At 34.6% G+C, this 7800-nt stretch overlaps 2 long non-coding RNA genes across 4 annotated transcripts in view; one reads left to right on the top strand and one right to left on the bottom strand.

Moving 5' to 3' along the window:
* The window catches only part of LOC106869450 (uncharacterized), a 224589-nt gene that overhangs the window by 189342 nt on the left and 27447 nt on the right, over positions 1–7800 (bottom strand). The gene's annotated exons all lie outside the window — the stretch shown is intronic.
* LOC128250423 (uncharacterized) overlaps positions 1–7800 on the top strand; it is a 71964-nt gene that overhangs the window by 50002 nt on the left and 14162 nt on the right. For all 3 annotated transcript variants that reach the window (XR_008266436.1, XR_008266434.1, XR_008266435.1), the window contains one exon: positions 6648–6780. This is a non-coding gene — a long non-coding RNA (uncharacterized LOC128250423). The remainder of the gene's footprint in view (positions 1–6647; positions 6781–7800) is intronic.

The raw sequence follows: 7800 nt of genomic DNA, 5'->3' as shown, positions 1-7800 counted from the left end.
TATATATATATATATATATATATATATATGCCGGTTTTGGAATCAGGCCTGGAAGTCGTTTTCCAGGTGTTAAAATGGCGACCTTTGACCTGCGCCATAGATTCGGTCGCCCTCGCCGAATGTCCTCCCTCAGACGCTTCAAAACGTCGTAGTAGAACTCTCGATTGACGATCTGGTCCCGAGGGAGGAATTCTTGATGCACAATGTCGCATTCCAGGCATATGGCAGGTCTTCCAGATCACTCAGCGTCTTCCGGAGAAGTTCTTCGCCTTTTGAAGCGCCCGAGCCATTCGAAACATTGTACGACCAATTGCCTCATCACCGTAAGCTTGCTGAAGCATGCTCAATGTCTCTGTAGCAGACTTCCCAAGTTTAATGCAAAATTTCACGATGGCTCTTTGTTCCTGTTCATAACAAAATCGCAGACAACATCATACACGTAATCACAAAAACACAAATTTCACAAGTTTCGAATTAAACACAGTGATGTCACTCGGTACACTGCTTCACGAAGATCCTTGCTAGCTCTCTCTCACTCTGCATGCAAGGGTGTACTACCATCAGTTCGTGCGCTACAAAAATAGTTCGGGAACAGTTTGATACCACATCGTACATATATATATACACATATGTATGCGTGGTAATGTGTGTGTGTATAGGAGTGGTTCAGGCCATACCTGATCCCTACAATCACATGCAGACGTAGATATGCCAGAATAACTAATAATTATTATATACACAACTATACATATATTCTAGTATTAGAGTGTGTTTGTGTTTCGTTCGCTGTATGTGACTTCATTTACAAATGCGTTTGTGTCTGCCTGCGCGTTTCGGTCTATGGCGATAGACAGAATGTGAGAAACCATGCCAAGATTCATATTTAGTGAACCCTCCAAAAACATAAAAAAGAGAAATGAACATATACATACACATGGCGGAGAATTTGATTCTCCATTTCAATCTACATGACTGTATAGAGAAGGATAAGTATGAACTATATATATATATATATATATATATATATATATATATAGTTTCACTCTCTCTCCCCGCATCTCTTCCTCTGTGTGTGTGTGTGTGTGTGTGTGTGTATATATATATATATATATATATATATATATGTATACATGTACACATTCGCATATACACGAGTACGCACAAAATAATGTATGTATCTCCCTATATATCTATAAACACAAAGAATATGTATATGTACACAGTAAAATAAAGGTGTAATTGTATGTACATATATATATATGTCTATTCGTGTATATATATATATATATATATACATGTGCACATATTCACACACACACAAATACATACATGCATAAACTTACACATGTAAACACACACACACACACACATATACACTAGAGATCAAACTACTCTATCATAAATCTCTTTATGATATGGCATTAAACGAAAGAAGACAGAAAACAATAAATAAAATAAATCTATGAAAAAACAAGAAAAGCAAACATTGTAAGAGACCAACTCTAAACAAAGCATCAAAACTTGTAAACAACATGTATGTATGTATCTGTGTATGCGTGCATGTATGTACGTATCTGTGTGTGTGTGTGTGTGTGTATGTATGTATCTATCCATAAATCTTTCTACCTACTTACCTATCTATTTGTCTATCTCAATATATATTCATCAATGTATATGGACTTATGTATGTGTGTATGTACGTGTGTGTGTATATATACATATATATATTGGATATTCATAAGTTTATATCTATATCTCTCCATATATATATATATATACGAATACACACACATATATATATATACCAATATATGCATACCTATGCATATATATATTATGTAGGTCTCTCTCTCTCCCTATATATATATATATATATATATATATATATATATATATATATATATATATATATATATATATATATATATAGAGAGAGAGAGAGAGAGAGAGAGAGAGAGAGACGTGTGTTTGTATATTTTTTATATATTTATAGAAGATAACTTACAATATGTTCTAAGATGTAGTTCAATATATGCATAAGCATAAATGGTTCCTTAAATAGCAATAAAAAGTCTGCAGTAAGACAACTTCACTGGTAAATCTAACATTGGTTAAGCATAACAGTTTATGGATGAAAGTTATATCGTTGATTTTAAAATCATATAATAATAATAAGGATATTATGATGATAATGATACCATAATGGTTTGCAGATAATAGCTGTGGAAACTGGCCGAAAGAAAGAGGGAAAATTTGAAATCAAAGAAAATAATCGCGGTCCTAACAAACGCAAATAATTCCCGCCGATACTTATACATACGCAGGCATATATTCATGCATAAATATATACATACATATATCTGTATATATACACACGCACACATAGAAATTTATTTACATATATATATGTTAATCATATATTTATACATATGGAGCCAATGGCAGCCTTAATAAACAAATAAAGAAGTTCTATCCAACAATGCAGTGTTGAGGACTCATTTTCATAGCTCGACATTAACGTATATATATATATATATATATATATATATATATATATATATATATATATATATACACCACATACATGCATTCGTACATATATACATGATCTATACATAATATATACATATAGATATATGTATTTGTGTATATTTATCTATGTATATCTCGGTTTTGCAAATGGTTTGCAAGATTCTTGATGTGAAATCAGTTGCTGAAACAAAATTTGCTGTATGTTGAGAGGGTCACCTTGGCAATAATAAACACACGCAGTGGTTCAACTTCAATCTCCTATTATTAGTTAGCTGCTTAGTTGATTGACCCATAAGTAGGAAAGGATAAAGAAAATACAATATTAATGTATTTGTAAGGGATACTATGACGAAGTTATAAAAGAACACGATAACAAAGGAGAGTAAATATTTAATATGGGAGTTCGTATTCTCGCATACATCATTTTCTAACTCGAAGTTACATGTACTTTGTCTATGCTGTTTGTCTAAGCAGTTTGCTTTTACGACCATGACTGACACATCAAATTTTTCTTCTGATTAAACACCTTCAGTAGAATTCAAACAGTTAAAACCGACAAGAAAACGCTGCACATATCGAAACATCGTTCGATAGTGCTGCGTAAGCACGCAATAAAATAAGTCTACTTGAGAACAATAATAAAAGAATATCTTTTCTTCACATCGGGTCAATGAAACACATTTTAAGAAGGGTGCAGGTGTTTCCTTTTGGTAGAGTATTATATCGATCACCGAAGTTTGAGTGAAAGCACGTCATTCACACTGGTGTGATTCACCACCAAAACATAATATACATTATGCTACGTTTTGAATATATTCCAATACCATAGGGTTTCACACATGGATAATACAGTGAGTTGAAAACGTTCGACTAGCTGGGATTATCTATGCAATTAGTAGACAAAATATCCCTTTAGGGGGTGTTTAAAATCATATTATGCCTGCTCAGCAAAGGATATTCTGCACAGTTGGCATGACCGAGATGGATCAATACACAATATAGTAGTATTTAGTATGCAGAACCTTCTGTTAAGGTATTTCAGTGTTTCCTATAAGATCTCTGCATGCGTTCTGTTAATGTGAGTCTAGCAAAGGTAATATCATAAAAGCAGAACTGTTTTCTTGTGTTGGTCGATGAAAGCTTGTCATCGTGTATAATAAGGAGTGAAGTCCAAGAACAAGAGAGATTGAGTGAAATACACGCGCGCACGCACACACACATGTGGATATAAGAAAAACATATATATATATGAGAAAGGAGAGAGAAAAAGAAAGGGTTGTGAAAGTGAAAGAGAATATGTATGTATATATATATATATATATATATATATATATATATATATATTACACCGACACAAATACACATTAAGAGAATGTAAATAAAGGGAGATTAACTGAGAGAGAAAGCCGGAGTTATATACATGCATATACGTGTTTGTATATGTGTGTATATATATACATACATATATATACACACACATATATACACACACACATATATATATATATATATATATATATATACGTGTGTTTACATATGTGTGTGTGTGTGTGTGTGTGTGTGTGTGTGTGTGTGTGTAAGCTTAAAGCTCATAAGCAATCACCGTGTATTGACTAAAGAAAATGGACTTATTACTGAATCATATGAGCGTAGGATTCGGTTCCCCTCTAGAAGTGTGCTTTTGAGTCCCACGCATTCGCAAAACCCACTTTTTCCATCGAGGGTTGATATGCTCCAGTATTAGACTCATTTCATTAGTCGATAAGGTCATAAGGTAAGAAGTGATAAAATGAGAAAGGTAGCAACACTTTATATTGCCTTTGAGTTACTATATTCCTGTTACTTTACAAGACAATTTAGTAGAATGAAGCATTCTTAAAACATCGAGAGAAATCTAAAAGGGAAAACTGCCTCTAGACTAATGCTGTAAAGAAAACAAAGACAAATAAAAAGACAAAAACTTATTGAGAGAAAATGATCAAATCTTAGAGGAAGCAACACTTGATATCGTATTTAAATGAAAATATCTCGATTAATTTTGGAAATGAGTTTGTACAGCTAAGTATTCTGAAAAGATCTAAATGAATGAAATCTGATACTGAAAACTGCCTCAAGATTCTTACTGTGGAATAAAACTTATGGGGCGAAACGTGATCAAGTCGGTATGTGTGTAACGCCTATTATAGTCTTTAAATCACCAGATCTCTGTTATTTTAGAATATCAATTAGAAAAGTTACATGTTATTTAAAAACCCAAATGAGGGTTATACTGAGAACCGCGTGAAAGTTGGTCAAGTGCAAATTACGAAAAATTATGAAGCAAAAGTTGGTCGAATGTTTGTGCGACAACTGATTGTAGCAAACCTGGTTGGGATGAACGAAGTGATTCGAAGCACGCGCTTGTAAATTGGAAAACTGTTAGGCAATGGCTCGTGCCTTTGGTTGTCAGGGTGATCCTAGATCTCTGGGATGTGGAGGCGCGTGGCCCAGTAGTTAGGGTGTTGGACTCATGAACGAAAGATTGTGGCTTCGATTCCTGGACTGGGTGATGCATTATGTTCTTGAGCAAAACACTTCATTTCACGTGGATCCAGTCCACTCAGATGGCAAAAAATGAGTAATCCTGTGACGGATCGGCATCCGGTTCAGGTAGGGAATTTATACGTCTTGGAAACCGGAAAACCGACCCTTATGAGCCGACATGACTCAAGAAGGTAACTTTACCTTAAGTCTGTGGTATTCCTTGATTGGTTCTAATTAGAGGTTCTCCTGTATTAAGGAGGCAGCATCATTTAATCGTATATCTTCACATACTTTGTATACTATGTAAACACTTATCTCATTTGACCTTGTTTCCCCTTTCTCCTGATCTTTTATGTGAACCTCTGTACAAATTCCTATACGTGGGAGACAGATCCCTAATCTGGGAAAAGATATATAGTGACACGTTCCCCTGTTCGAACCTTGCAGCATCGGTCGCAAGCCCGTTGCGCAGTGAAGAGAAAAATAAGGAAATATAGGAGTTTGACTGATCGCTAACAATTTGTGTCCGTGGCCGTCGAGATCTCAGGTGGCTCCGGCCCCTGCCCTGCTGATTTCCTCCACACAATCGAGATAACCACAGCCCTTCCGAAAAATAAGTCCTGCAAGATGGGATGGCTGCTGCAGTTAGCGTCACTGGGCATTGTCCACGTCAATGCCATCATGCCATGTCCAATACATACCATTCATTACTCCCTTCCCCACCATCTTCTCCTGCTTAATCCCTTTCCCTTTCGTTTCCTTGTAATTCACTTGTGATTCAATCTTTATGTAAATAAAAGTTATATACATTAAACTGCAAAGTGTCTTTATAATGACCTCCTCACCACCTTATCTGATACCTCTGTTACTTATATAAGAAATCATTATGGAGAAAGCTTTGCAAATAAAAGTAAATATATTTGTAATAAATAAAACTTTGTAAGTAAAGTTAAGTAAATATATATTTACTAAAACTTATATATTATATGCCATGGATGAATGAGGAGATTGTTTTCTAATTATTTTGATTATTTTGTATTAAAGTATATTAATGTAAAATGTTTGTTTTTTATATATTATTTACGATAATGCTTTTTAATTATATTTTTACAATTTTGTTTTTATTGCTGTTTTATTTAGTATAAAACGTATATTTATTATAAAGGAAGCAGACAAATTTATAAATTTTTAATAACATTTAGACAATTTCTATGAACCTATTAACGAGAAGCATTTTGTTTTCAACAGAACAATTATATAAATTTATAAAAGCTCTTTTTGTTGATGTTAAAAAAAAAAAATTACGAATGATATTTTGAATATCAAAGACCAAATTCGATTAATAAATTTGGTTTACAGTTTCTTTACTTTGACCTCTATGGTTAAAATTATGAAAAACAAAATGTTAAATGGATCGCCATTCAATAGAGAATTTATAATTTAATTCTTGTCAGAAATATTTGAATATTTTCCAAAGTAAAAATCTTTGTCGCTAGTAATATCAAATTTACGTATACAGGAGCGCATAATTTATAAGATACGTATTTAATTATTTTCAGTCGTAGCTCAGTGTTTAAAAACTTGCCTTTCAGCCATTGGTAGGGGTTCATGAGTAACCAAACAACAAGAAAAATCGTGGCTATAGGCGCAGGCCTGGTCGTTTGGTAAGAAGCATGTTTTCCAACCACATGATTCCGGCTTTCGTTTCACAGCGTGGTGCCTTGGGTAAGTATCTTCTACAGTAGTATCCTGGAGCCGACAAGTGCACTTCTGGATAAATTTGGTTCATCAAAGGATGAAAGGCAAGGTCGACCTGGACAGAATTTGAACTCAAAAAGACGAACGAAATGCCGCTGAGAGTTTTTGTCTGACGTGCTAATGATTCAGCCATCTTGTTGCCTTCTTTTGAGGGAAAAATAGTCCTTTTTTGGTGTGGAGGGGAGGAAGCTAGTTGATTACATCGACTCCAGTGCTCGACTGGTGCTTATACCATCGACCTCGAAAAGATGAAGGCAAAGTGGGCCCTTTTGTCCGACGTCCTAACATTTTTGCCAGTACATCGCCTTGCTTTCCTTTTGGCGGACTGAAGGGGAAATAAAGATATTTTAGCTATGCTAAACGTATTTATAGAGGGTAAATTAGGCTATGTGGGGTGGTTTAAGATACTAACATTAGGATTTTTGGATTTCAATACTACAAATCATTGGTTTCATATTTTAATTAGGTTAAATTTTATATACTATCCTATCGAATATAATGCTGAACGTGGTTGACTGGAGGGTGCCTGGTCACAATGAACAGAATTTGTACGGCCATATCCTTCAGGCTATTTCTCAAATTTTGTTGTATTATTACCTCCGCCTTAGCGAAGGCGGAGGTATTGTTTTCAGTCGTGTTTGTACTTTCTTCGTGGACAAAATATCTCAAGAACCGCTGGATGTATTCGGCTGAAACTTTCAGGGATGTTTGGCCTTGTGACTGGCACGAATTGGTTAGATTTTGAGATCGATCCGGTGCGGGACAAGGACTCTAGATTATTTTCCTGTTTTTTTTTTTTGTTTTTTTTTTTACTTAATTTTTGAGAGCAGTTGAGTATTCTTGTTTGTGACAGTAGTCGAATTTATTTCAGAGATTCTCATTTTAAAAGTCATCTCTGGCTAATCGTTGAGAGGGCGCTGGTGTTGCCTTGGCGGAAGTTTGCGCTCTCTGAGTGCTGTTGTTGTAGTTTGAAACATTGTTCAGAGT

The sequence above is a fragment of the Octopus bimaculoides genome, chromosome 21 (genome assembly GCF_001194135.2).
Source record: "Octopus bimaculoides isolate UCB-OBI-ISO-001 chromosome 21, ASM119413v2, whole genome shotgun sequence".
NCBI lineage: Eukaryota > Metazoa > Mollusca > Cephalopoda > Octopoda > Octopodidae > Octopus > Octopus bimaculoides.
Note: the sequence above shows the minus strand (reverse complement) of the source record. Positions and strands in the feature narration are given on the sequence as shown.